The sequence below is a fragment of the Schistocerca nitens genome, chromosome 7 (genome assembly GCF_023898315.1).
Source record: "Schistocerca nitens isolate TAMUIC-IGC-003100 chromosome 7, iqSchNite1.1, whole genome shotgun sequence".
Taxonomy (NCBI): Eukaryota; Metazoa; Arthropoda; class Insecta; order Orthoptera; family Acrididae; genus Schistocerca; species Schistocerca nitens.
The window spans coordinates 359,921,786-359,936,117 of NC_064620.1; the positions used below are offsets into that span (position 1 = coordinate 359,921,786).

General features: G+C 41.5%; 1 protein-coding gene across 1 annotated transcript in view; it reads right to left on the reverse strand.

Moving 5' to 3' along the window:
* The window catches only part of LOC126195628 (uncharacterized), a 57,535-nt gene that overhangs the window by 14,207 nt on the left and 28,996 nt on the right, over nt 1-14,332 (reverse strand). The gene's annotated exons all lie outside the window — the stretch shown is intronic.

A 14,332-nucleotide genomic window follows, 5' to 3' on the forward strand; every position in this document is an offset into this window, starting at 1 on the left:
CAGATCTGTGACTGGACGTGTATCACGCACAATGCAATGCACGATACATTCGCGTAACTAGTGGTCAGCGATTAGTATATTTGTTTCTCTGCTTAGTGAATGAAAATGTTCATAACATGGCAGAAGTTTACGGGCTTTGTTCTACTTGACCATAAGTTGGCAAACAAATACGTACCACAGCAATTATACCTGAAGGAAAATTAGTAAAAAGGAAATTCGGAAATTTGTGGTAAGGTCTTGTAGGACGAAACTGCTGAGGTCGTCGGTCCCTAAGTGTACACACTACTTAATCTAACTTATACTAACTTACGCTGAGGACAACACACACACCCGTGCCCAAGGGAGGACTCGAACCTCCGATGGGTGGAGCCGCGCGAACCGTGACAAGGTTCCTGACACCGCTCAGCCACCCCACGCGGAGTAGTAAAACCAATAATTCAGTGAAAAGTATGAATAATTTTCTTTGAATGGTTTCACCGTAATAACTTTATTCGTCGTAATTCTCTTAAAGTAAGAGACATTAGGATATCTCAAGATCGTATGAAAACTACACTCCTGGAAATTGAAATAAGAACACCGTGAATTCATTGTCCCAGGAAGGGGAAACTTTATTGACACATTCCTGGGGTCAGATACATCACATGATCACACTGACAGAACCACAGGCACATAGCCACAGGCAACAGAGCATGCACAATGTCGGCACTAGTACAGTGTATATCCACCTTTCGCAGCAATGCAGGCTGCTATTCTCCCATGGAGACGATCGTAGAGATGCTGGATGTAGTCCTGTGGAACGGCTTGCCATGCCATTTCCACCTGGCGCCTCAGTTGGACCAGCGTTCGTGCCGGACGTGCAGACCGCGTGAGACGACGCTTCATCCAGTCCCAAACATGCTCAATGGGGGACAGATCCGGAGATCTTGCTGGCCAGGGTAGTTGACTTACACCTTCTAGAGCACGTTGGGTGGCGCGGGATACATGTGGACATGCATTGTCCTGTTGGAACAGCAAGTTCCCTTGCCGGTCTAGGAATGGTAGAACGATGGGTTCGATGACGGTTTGTATGTACCGTGTACTATTCAGTGTCCCCTCGACGATCACCAGTGGTGTACGGCCAGTGTAGGAGATCGCTCCCCACACCATGATGCCGGGTGTTGGCCCTGTGTGCCTCGGTCGTATGCAGTCCTGATTGTGGCGCTCACCTGCACGGCGCCAAACACGCATACGACCATCATTGGCACCAAGGCAGAAGCGACTCTCATCGCTGAAGACGACACGTCTCCATTCGTCCCTCCATTCACGCCTGTCGCGACACCACTGGAGGCGGGCTGCGCGATGTTGGGGCGTGAGCGGAAGACGGCCTAACGGTGAGCGGGACCGTAGCCCAGCTTCATGGAGACGGTTGCGAATGGTCCTCGCCGATACCCCAGGAGCAACAGTGTCCCTAATTTGCTGGGAAGTGGCGGTGCGGTCCCCTACGGCACTGCGTAGGATCCTACGGTCTTGGCGTGCATCCGTGCGTCGCTGCGGTCCGGTCCCAGGTCGACGGGCACGTGCACCTTCCGCCGACCACTGGCGACAACATCGATGTACTGTGGAGACCTCACGCCCCACGTGTTGAGCAATTCGGGGGTACGTCCACCTGGCCTCCCGCATGCCCACTATACGCCCTCGCTCAAAGTCCGTCAACTGCACATACGGTTCACGTCCACGCTGTCGCGGCATGCTACCAGTGTTAAAGACTGCGATGGAGCTCCGTATGCCACGGCAAACTGGATGACACTAACGGCGGCGGTGCACAAATGCTGCGCAGCTAGCGCCATTCGACGGCCAACACCGCGGTTCCTGGTGTGTCCGCTGTGCCGTGCGTGTGATCATTGCTTGTACAGCCCTCTCGCAGTGTCCGGAGCAAGTATGGTGGGTCTGACACATCGGTGTCAATGTGTTCTTTTTCCATTTCCAGGAGTGTAGTTACAGAAACAGGCTGAAAAACATCCATTTAGTAACAGGTAGTAAGCTTCGACTTAAGCATAACTCTTATATGTATCCTGAAATCTCTTTTTTCCTCATACATGGTGGGGCATTTGGGTGGAGCAGCGCCACAGATGACAATAAGCGGAAAGCATATGTAAGTATGAAAGGGGAGTTGTCATGACGTCACAACACGAAGCCGACGTTCACCATGTCGGTTGCCCCAGACACTAACTTCTGGTGGAAGTATTTTTGTCTACCAAGATTTTCTGTCACTTCAACTTGAAAAGCTCTCAGGATGAACACTTAGAGAAGGAAGGATTGAAAACATCACACACATAGAAAAATATGTTGTCAGCACATTCAATAAGTGGCATAGACCAAACAGCAACTTCGTCAGTCTTTATTAAGAAAATGAGTTACTGGATTACGCCAAAGGGAGTTTTTACATCACATGCTTCTCTCCTTTGTTATTCTAAACGTACAACGGAAACAAAGTCACGTTAACGAGGCCAAATGTGTCGCATTACTGGATCAAATATGCACGCAAAGGGAGAAGAAATCTGAAAATGCTTCACTGGTACTGTGTTACCCGTGAAAGCACTGTAACATTTACTATTTAATATAACCATTGTGTACACACGACAAAAATTAAGAGCAAGAAGCAATCTCGAACAGTCGTCTGCTGAAGTTTGGTGCGTCTTACATGACGGCGCCAACTTCTAAACAACGTAGAGCGTACATCTATTCTGGCCCACACAAGCCAGAAGAGGCATTACGAAGAGAAAGAGACGTATGCAAACAAACTTCTATAGTGAGAGAGACATGTTATTTCTTAGAAAAGCCTAACAGAGATACGAAACATCGATAGGACCAACAACACTTATTGTTTAGATTATTTTATGTTGCCAAATAACGTAAGTGAAGGGTTCACATAGTACTCTTTACGTAACTTTTCAGCGCATTCGTCTCGCTCATATTCCGTTCAGACTGATAACATGGAATACCGTGCAGTACGTAAATTCCTAATTTCGAGCTAGCTATTGCCAACTGAAATCTGGAATTACTAAAGGCTGACGAGGTGGCTGTTCCTTTGTATCCAAACCTCAGAAATGGATCGATGAATTGAAAATGGCCTTTATTCTCTTGAAGATCATCTCCGTAGTGGACATTAAAAACTTTAAGCACAAATGGAACAAACTGAGACAATGCACAGTACGGTAATGGACGTTCAGATGTGTGGAATCCCTGACGTCATAGGTGTATCAGAAGACAGGTTACATTAATAATTAATTTCGAGAAAAACTGATAAGCCACCCTAGATGGAAATACGAAAACGAATGATGAATCATTTTAAGAGGAATCCAACAGACAAAGCACTTGACTGAAGACTGTAGTGTAGCGCCTTTGTTAATGAAGCTAGCTTCTTTAGTAAGCAATATTATAAGGGGCCTTTTCTGGAATCCAAATGGATTCTTCATATTATTTATCTTGTAAAGAGAGCTGTTACAGTCTTCTGGGCCAACTAGCTGGAAAACCGGTGGAAAAGGCTCCATATCGCAAGAGATTAAAAATATATGTAATATTCCACTGATTAATCGAACTACTCAGGAAGTACCTGTTACAAGGCGAAATCTGAGTGATTTAGAATACGAATTATTCTTCCACCCATTATTAAAAAGATATAGAAACCAATGATTCCCATCTATTAACACATCTAATAACATTCGATACTTGAAAACGCTTCTGTTGTAAATCAGAAGTAACGGCAGCCTAAGCCGGATATTTTTCCCATTTTCCAGAACCGCACTTAAGGGATGGAACCTCTTTGAAATAACATAATGCTTGGCCTAAAAGGAGATTACAGAAGAAAATAACATAAGTTTCTAACATAAAGGACACAGTCATTCACTACCAGGTTTTCATTGTGAACTGATATAGCTGAAAAGTTAAGATTTTTGGATTACATTATAATAATACAGCTGTGGAAGTAGTATTAGGGTTTGATTTGCAAGAAAAAAAATATATAAATTTTTCCTTAGAGAAGAAAGGAGGAATACATTTGTGAAGTATTAAAGATTTCCCAAGTAACAGGATACGTATTCTAAATGCATGGAATGCACCTACGAGAGCAGAAGAAGATGAAGAAGAAGAAGAAGAAGAAGAATATGCGTTTTTATACTTTTTTCTGAATTGTCTGACTTTCATTTTTGTTTCTATTCCATGGCAATATCTTTAACTTCATATGTAGGCCACTTGCTGTATGTCATGTATGATGTGTATCTGAATCTTTCTGGCACTGCAGCTCCAACACTCTACTGTTCTTTTATTGACAGGCTGCATAAAGACATGTTTCCCCGACCACTCCCGCCTTCTAGCAATATCTTTCTGCAGACTTCATTCTTTACCATTTTTCTGCCATTCTCCTTTTATAGTGTTTGATTCCGTCATTTAGTAACATGACACCGATGTCAGGTTCAGTTTTTTCCATTATATATGTATTTTAGTTTAACAACTAGTAACATGTGTAGTGTACTCGTAGAAGTCTAACATACTTGCGTTTATCGTTGATGTTCCAATTTTCCAATTTTTATTCGCACGTTAGGAGACCAAAAAGCTCACTTGAGGTACAAAATTTATGTCTGATAACAAAATCAAAACAATTTGGGATATTATTATAAGGGAGACAGGACAACCAAGAGTACAGGATCACGGCATTACCATCAAAGCGAATGGAAACTTAACAAACAACAAGCAGAAAGTCGAAAACGTTTTAAATAATCCTTATTTTAATGATGTAGAGAAAATAGGATCTAAATGTTCATTAGAAGAAGCAAATCAGTTAATGGAAGAAGCCTTACCCACACAATTTGATACAATTGAATTTCCACCCACGTCTCCTTCCAAAATTAGGAAGATAATAAACTCTCTCAAGAACAAAAGCTCACATGGAATTGATGGCATTTACAGCAGGATAATATAAGCTTGTTCCCAAGAGATAAGTGGGATTCTTAGCCACATATGTAATAGCTCTCTGAAAGCAGAGTATTTTCACAGACAGACTGAAGTATGCCATTGTTAAACCACTGCATAAAAACGGGGATACGTCTGATGTCAACAACTGCCACCCGAACTCTCTTCTGACTGCCTTATCCAAAATTCTTGAAAAAGTAATGTATTGTACAGTAGCTTCACACCTTTTCAAAAATAAAGTCTTAGCAAAATGTCAGTTTGGATTCCAGAAACGTTTTTCAACGGAAAATGCTATATATACTTTCACTAATGAAATATTAAATGCTCTGAGTAACCGGATGTCACCCGTTGGGATTTTTTCTGATCTCTCAAAGGCTTTTATTTGTGTAAATCACGGAATACTCCTAGATAAGCTCCAGCACTATGGTATGAATGGGACAGCGCTCAAATGGTTTAAAACATACGTGACTAAAAGAGTGCAGAAAGTTGAAATAAGCAGTTCACATAATATGCAAAAACCTGGTGATATCTCAAACTGGGGAACAATCAAGAATGGGGTGCTGCAAGGTTAGGTCTTGGGTCCTCTGCTGTTCTTAATATATATTAATGACTTGCCATTCTATATTCACGAAGATGCAAAGCGATTACTTTTTGCCGATGATACAAGTATAGCTGTACACCCAACAGCCAAGAACTAACTGCTGTAATTCTAAACGATGTTTTCAGAAAATCGTTAAGTGGTTCTCTGCAAATGAGCTTTTCATTAAACTTTGACAAAACACAGTGTATACAGTTCCACACAGTAAATGGAATGACACCATTAATAAATGTAGACTTTGATTAGAAATCGGTAGGTAAGGTAGAATATTCAAAATTTCGAGATGTATGCATTGATGATGGTTTGAACTGGAAAACACACCCTGAAGATCTGCCGCACCTTTGAGTTCATCTACTTATGCTATTAGGGTCATTGCAAATTTTGGCGATATACATCTCAGTAAATTAGCTTACCACCCCTATTTTCATTCTCTTCCTTCTTATGACATCATATTCTGGGGTAACTCATCATTGAGTAAAAGAGTGTTCATTGCACAAAAGCGTGTAATCAGAATAATTGCTGGAGCTCATCCAAGATCATGCTGCAGACACTTATTTAAAAAGCTAGGGGTCTTCACTATAGACTCACAAATATATATATATATATATATATATATATATATATATATATATATATATATATATATATATTCACTTATGAAATTTGTTATTAACAATCCGAACGAATTCAAAAGAAATAGCCGTGTACATGGCTACAACACTAGGAAAAAGAATGATCTTCACTACCCAAGGTTAAATCTAACTTGGGCTCAGAAGGGGGTAAGTTATGCTGCCACAAAAGTCTCTGGTCACTTACCCAATAACATCAAAAGTCTGACAGATAGCCATACAGCATTTAAAAGGAAATGAAAAGAATTTCTTAATGGCAGCTCGTACTACTCAGTAGATGAATTTTTGGATATAGTAAGTGGATAACTCCCCCCCCCCCAAAAAAAAAAAGTATTAAGTGACATGTAATCTTTTGTGTAATGTAATATCTTGTATAGACACCTTTTATTAACCTGACACGTTTCACATCATTACGAAGTGTCGTATTCATGACCTATGGAACAAGTACTAATTTAATCTAATCTAATGCAATCTGTCTACTTTAAACAATCTGTAAATGATCAGCATAAAATTATCTGCTCTAATGAGTGGAACTGATCCGAGAACTGACTGTTCCGACAAGACTGGAAACAAATCTGTTAGAGGACCAGTGGAGTATACAGTTAAATAAGTAACTAATGTAAAACGTGGAGTAACACATTATCGATTTCCAAATGACAATATTGAGCAAACAAATCGTACCAGTTGATTCCAGTTTGTACAGTTATTGTGTGTGTTCACGTACCGTGGCAAGTTGGAACATTTGGAAGCAAGTAGAGGCGCCAATGGATACGCTCTGCCCCAGCAACATCGCACCCAGGGTCTTCTCCAACAAATCTGCATTCCTGTTAAAACACATGGCGGGGCACACTTGTTAGAAGTTAAAAAAATGGTTCAAATGGCTCGGAGCACTATGGGAATTAACATTTATGGTCATCAGTCCCCTAGAACTTAGAACTACTTAAGCCTAACTGACCTAAGGACATCACACACATCCATGCCCGAGGCAGGATTCGAATCTGCGAGCGTAGCGGTCGCGCGGTTCAGTACTGAAGCGCCTAGAACCGTTCGGTCACTGTGGCCGGCTTGTTAGAAGCCAATCGAAGAGTATAATGTAATTCCTCAATAGTAAACAACATTCACTATAGGTAAATCTGATATCCGCCTGTCTAAACTCAATCGATTTCATATTTTGTAAACGTTCACTTGCAACATTCCATCGTAGCCGCTTTGTGCAGCAGCCGTGACTCATTACTACGCTGCCCCAGCACAATGGAACTAGTGGTTGGAAAGTATAGGGTAGGGCAAATAACAATGACCCGGACGAGTGGATACGATTGGATGTCAATGTATGCATACAACAACATCCTGTGACGCGCACACCACGTGTACGCTCGCCACGTAGAGCACTCCGGTCCCTAGGATCAAATCTACACACTCTTCACTCCTTACAGTTATTAGCAGAGGTCAGTTGATCTGTCGGTGTGCGATTACTTTGTGTTGGGTGCTCTCAAGTCTAAGGTGTATCACAACAACCATCATAGACTTCAAAAACTCCAGCAGAAAATTTTGGATGTATCTGCAGCAGTTCCGGCACTGCAGCTTCGATCCACTTCCAGCACCTTGTTGACCAGGCCTATAAGTGCCAAGAGACGAATGGTGGCCAGCTTCAACATATGCCATAGTCAGGTTAGTACCATATTTCCTTCCCTCTGCTGTGTTTGTAAGTATCATGGAACTCTGTTTTCTGACCACTTATTTGCCGCACTGTGTATTAATTCTAAATGGTTCAAATGCCTCTGAGCACTACGGGACTTAACATCTGAGGTCGTCAGTCCCCTAGAACTTAGAACTACTTAAACGTAACCAACCTAAGGACATCACACACATCCATGCCCGAGGCAAGCTTCGAACCTGCGACCGTAGCGGTCACGTGGTTCCAGACTGAAGCGCCTAGAACCGCCCGGCCACCCCGGTCGGCTTATTAATTGTCTTGCGAACTATTGACAGATGTCGACTTAGGAGTGTAGAATCTTTCCACACTCCACCTGACGTCGTGACACTACTCGAAAGAAGTTGTGTGTGCTCTCGTGTTATGCAACTGGGTTACACTATTGCTAACTGACGTATAAAAAGGATATATTAAGCATTGCGTCTAGTTGCAAGGGGTTGTCAGCAATTAATGAAAGGAAAGTAACAAAACAACACAGCGCAATATTTGTGGTGGAACGTTATGCTTCTAAACGACTGTGCGAAACACGTTAAGTAATATGTTGTAACAGCTATACAACTTATATTATTTCTAAACGTCCATGTATTTGTGTTGAAGCAGACGCTTTCAACTGTTACAAGTTCTCGTTCAGCATTTAAAAATTTTTCGGTTTCCACATTGGTGTATCGAAGGTTCCGAAGTGCTTCACCTCTTACGGTAACCTATAACATAAGTACGAGTTCTGTAACACATTATCTAGTTGAAACTGGAACATCGTAACCATTTTTTGGTCTTCAGTCGCATGGCAGGTCTGACACGGCCACTAAAGACTTCCTCTACTGTCTCAACGTCTTCATCTCAGAGCAGCCCTGTCTCCTGACGTCCCAATTAATATTATTACTATCGTCTCTTTGAGTTTCAACGGTCTATAGTTCTATGATGTCTTAAAAGGAGTTCCGTCGTCTTGTCCCTTTTTCATGTCTGTGTTTTCCATATATTCTTTCCCTCACCGATTCTGTGGAAAACATGCTCATTCCTTACCTTATCCACCCACCTAATTTTCAGTATTAACCTGTAGCACCTCATCTCACATGTTTCCATTCTGTTCTGTTCCGGTTTTCCTACACTCCATGTTTCACCACCATACAATTCTGTTCATTTTCCTCCTTAAAATTAAGACTTATGTTTGATACACTTTTTGAGACCGTCATCTTGCTGCTTTGATGAGGCACACCACAAATTTCTCACTTCCGCCAATCTCTTCTTCTCATATTGGCACCCTAAGTCTCAATTATTTACTGGATGTATTCCAACCCCTGTCTTTCTCTTTAGTCATTCCCCTCTACGTCTCCCTCTGGTATCGGGGAAGTAGTTCAGTGATGTCTTAACACAAGTCCTACCGTCTTGTTCGTCATCCTTATCAGAAATTTCTATATGTTCCTCTCTTTGCCGATTCTGCGAAGATTCTCCTCACTCCTTATCTCAACAGTCCATCTACTTTTAAACATACTCCTGTAGTACCATACCTCAAGCGCTTCGATTCTCCTCTATTCTTGTTTCCTCACCACCCACGATTCACTACCTTGCTGAGCTACAAACAAACATTCAATTTCGTCCTCAAATTAAGGCTTATGTTTGATACCAGTAGACTTGAACTGGACAGGAATACCCTTTCTACCTTTTATGTCCTTTTCTCTGTGAGATGTTACTCTGCTTGCAAGGTAGCAGAATTCCTTAACTTTGTGTGTCTAACATCTGTGACTGCCCTTTTCAGAATTGTAGACTTTTCTCTATTTGACAGTCTACTGTTCTATTCCTTATTGTAGTATCAACATCCTTCCAGAATTTTAGAAGTTCCTCATCAGTCCTCGCCATTTCAGTATCCCATTTTCTTCCACAGTGGTTCTTTCTCATACCTCAGTCTACTATTCATCATTACTGAGGCTATATCTGCTCCTGTATCTGATTTCAGAGTCTCTGTCTGACCATAGTGGAATTCAGCACGAATCTTCATAGGTATCCCAGTGTGTTCCAGATATACCTCTTCTTCGTGTAATTCTTGAAGAGAGAATTCGCTATTACCGACTGAAATTTATTCCGGAAGTCAATTAGTATTTTTTCTTTCTCATTCCTACTACCAAGTCCTTATTCTCCTGCAACTCTTTCTTATATTCCTTCCACTACAACCGTGATGAATCCCCCATGTTTTTTAGATTTTAATTGCCGTTTGCATACTGAGCTACACACACGACATCTTCATATACTTTCTCTATCTTTTCATCATCTTCATTCAACGGTGGCATGAATACCTGAACTATCGTTGCTGGCGTTGGTTTGCTTTCGAATCTGATGAGACCAACCCAATCACTGCCTTGTTCGCAATAACTGACTCTTAATCCTATCTTTCTATTCATAAAGAATTTTCTGCTGCTGTTGGTATTACCTGATATTACTCTGACCAGAAAGCCTTTTCTTACATCGGTTCACTTCCCTAACTCCCACTACATCTAGATTAGGTCTCTACACTTCCCTTTTCAGTCTTTCGAGGTCCCCTACCAATACAAATATGTAAAATCCTGTTTTCCGTTTGTTATTCCTTCTTTTCTCGTGGTCACCTGGTCCCTCGCAGCCACTTGCCGAAGATCTAAATGTGGTACTAATACCAAATCTTTTCCCAAAAGAGGGACCTTCAGGACACTTTTTTAATTATAGGCTATATGTAATGTGGATACGCATTGTTTGTCGTTAATACTATGGTTTCCATTGCCTTCAACATCCTCATATCTAATCATTGCTAATTCTTCCATCTTTTAGGGCAGTTTCCCACATCAAAGGGAAGACAACGCGCTGAACCTCTGTTCCGTACTGCCCCGCCTATGATGCAGCAAATCTTCAGCCGCCATTGCCGATGACTGTTATTCAAACTTAAAATCATGAAGGAGTTCAGCTTCGACAACAAAAGCAGGTTTGAAAGGCTGCATCCCTGTCTTATACACATTTTCATCCGAGCACTTCGTACTTGGCTTTCCATTTGCATTATTTCTTGTCGGTTCTTATGTATGTTCTATATTACCCGTATTTCGGTATAGCTTGTACCTGTTTTTCTTAGCATTTTGTCCATCTTGCACCAATACAAAAATTTGAGCCCGTTTCTTGTTTCGAAAAATCATAGGTAGATCTTTTAACGTTTCTTAAGTATTCCTTCCACTATCAAGCTCAACATTATAAGCACCTCTTCTGCGTTTGCGTTTTGTTAAAACAAACCGATCATCACCAAAGAATCCTCAATTTTCTGTTTTTGCTTTGTATACTATTGTTGTGAATAGCTTTAATGTAGGAACTGTCGTGCTAATTTTGCAATAGCTAGCGCTCTTTCCGGACTGTCTTCAGGAGTTTTGCTGCAAATTCGATAGAATTGATTCTACATACCTGCCTGAAAAGACTGCCTTCGCTCTTATTTGTTTTCTAGTACGCCAGAGCTCTGACAAACTCTGATTGTATTACTGGATCCCCTATTTCATCCAAATCGCCTTCCATTCCTTCTCCTATCATGTTAGCAGACAGAGTTCTTCCACTTTGCAGAGGCCTTTATTCTTCCCATCTATCCATTCTCTCCTCGAAATCTGAGAGAATGATTTATTCTGAACTCTTAATTTTACTACTTCTGTTTCTAATTTCACCAAAGGTTATATTGACTGCGCTATACGCTGTATCCGTTCCTCCGATGACATTTATCTTTCGATTTATTGACATTCTTCCTACAGTCACTTTATCCTAGCTTCCACGAACTTGCTCTATATTTATTTCCTTAGTGACCTATGTTATCGTAATCCTATCTTCTCTTGAGAATTTTTGTACTTCCTTCTTTCGTCGGTCAGTTGAAGTATTTCTTCTGTTATCCACCGATTCTTCGCAGTTATCTTCCCTCCACTTGTTGTTAAACTTTCGGAAAGCCCTTTCTTTAGAAATGTCAATCTCTTTTCAGCTGAGCCGCTTACTGTTACTTCAGTATCGCAGTACCTATAGCCTTACAGAACTTTAAAGTTATCTAGTTCCTTGAGAGTACTAGGGTATGTCAGTTCTTGTCACATTGATTCTTCTTTGTGATTATATGGTAGTACTACAGGTCGAGAGAGTGACACACGACTGAGCACCAAACTAATTCCTAAAAAAGTTATGAGCTGTTGTTGAAAGATGCGCAGACGGCGGCTAATGAGCAAACAAAAAGGATAAAATCTTGTTGGAGAACTTGTGAGTAAATCCCTGCACCAATACGGATATCAATGAATATATCTACGTATATGAGCAACAATAATTACTTTGTAGTTAGAAGTTTAAGGACGAGTCAGCTTTATAATTTTCGTCTGTTTGCATAATGTGCGATGGATAACAATAATTATTATTGAATCAACTCCCTGATATTACCCATCTGGGACAGAGAACCACTAAATTAACTTCAAGGACAGGGTCCTGGAGAGTATTGATGCGTTACGGTATACTGATAATATTTACTTTATGGACCGTCTGACTACAACTGAATGAAACACAATTTTTGTGCCATATGCGTTTTGCCTATATTCTCTCCCAAGGCATCTACAGTGGCAGGTTGCGTGGGCGATTTTCTTCATATTACGCTCGTCGTCCATTTTTGGTATCGTTCCTCTGAAGACTTGTTTTGAAGCAATGTTTTGGTTTCTGTTGCGACTGTCAGATATGTTGGAGATAGTGATGCGTTGTTCGCATCTGCAAAGGCTAAGGACGGCGATGCGCCCACCTTCGCCGTTACCCGTACAAAATACACGTGCAGTACGTCTTGTCGCCCAGAAGCTGCTTTATGTGCGCCGCATTCCTGTTTCCCATTTTTTTTTATGTTTCTCGTCTATCCTTAGTTGCTCCTATATTCCTGCAGATGTGATCCATCCACGCAAGAGTTTCACTTCTTTTTATTTATGAAGAATCTTCAGAGGAGTAAATGTTTATTTGAGGTAAACAGGGTGAACATTAATAAAGACGGCAAACGGCAGGGACGGTTCCCTGATTGTAAATGGAACCAAAAATTCGGAAATGCCTCATTGCCGCGGTACATGGCGCTGATGAATGACAATTTCTCTGACCACTTGTTCCTTGTGTGTTTTAGGCTGTGTGGTTGACGCAGCGGAATGGTTTGGAATTCACGTCGGGAGCAAGCAGAAATGGTGTTTGTGTGCCGCGAAACAGACAGAAACTTTCGAGAGGCATCACGGCTATACCAAAGCAAGTATCCTCACAGATACCATCATCACAGAACATTTCAAGCCCTTTTTGAGCGTTTGTTGGGTTGTTTTGGGGAAGGAGACCAGGCAGCGAGGTCATCGGTCTCATCGGATTACGGAAGGATGGGGAAGGAAGTCGGCCGTGCCCTTTCAGAGGAACCATCCCGGGATTTGCCTGGAGGAATTTAGGGAAATCATTGGACGTTTGTGTGATCATGGGTCCTTTCAGAAAGACGAACGTGCAGGGAGGCGGCTGACTGTGCGTATAGCAGATCTGGAGAACCGGGTTCTACTGGAAATTGAGACGAAGCCCTGCAAAGTCTCCAGACAAGTGGCCCTCCAACATTTTGTAAGCCATGCATTAAATTGCATCCAAAGGAGGCCACTTTGAACATCTGATGTGAAGGGGATGCGGTGTACTCACAGATGACAGTACGACATGTAGGACGTTTTGCATTGCTAGCGTGATTGCTTCGATTGTTGTTAGCAAGGTCTCCATAAAAGTCTTGGGTAAGTTAGGGCATGTGTAGATGTGGAAGCAATGTGTGACTCCATTTTGGAACGGCCTAATATCTGCAGGCAAGAGGTATATAAAGTGTTGAGCCATGGACACTCACTCCACCTCATATTAAAACTACTTCGAAGATCTCCTGTAATATTTACGGCAGTAACCAGTAATATAGCTACTGGTGAACTTTAGATAGACTGTTAATTTCTGACATGAGTCATTATGAAACCTGTTGTCCCTTCTCCCTTTAGGATGAATACCTTTAAATTTGTTCCTTAAGTATCTGTTCAACTTCTATCATATTCAGTGAATTTTGCGTCATAAGAACAAAAATAACATTTGAACATTTTTCGTAATTAAATTATTTCACTTTAACGAGCACATGCAGCTTAGTGAATCCGTGGAGAAATATCAAAACGATAACATAATCAGAAGCAGACTGTTAGTTGACAAACAGACACAATTTTCCAGTTCATATACAAACACAAGAATGCATGCAAACGTTTTTAGCAAGCGGGAAATAGTACCAACCAGATTAGTTAGTAATAGTCTTACTTTATAATTGCTTGGTGGTGACGGACACACTTCTCCAGTCGGTTATGAACTTCACGACAGGCAGTCGTTTCAGAAGAGTGCTCAGGTCGCTCTGATAGCACTTTGGCGAGATTTACAATTTTACTGCTGAGCAGTGTGAGCTGCATACGTAGC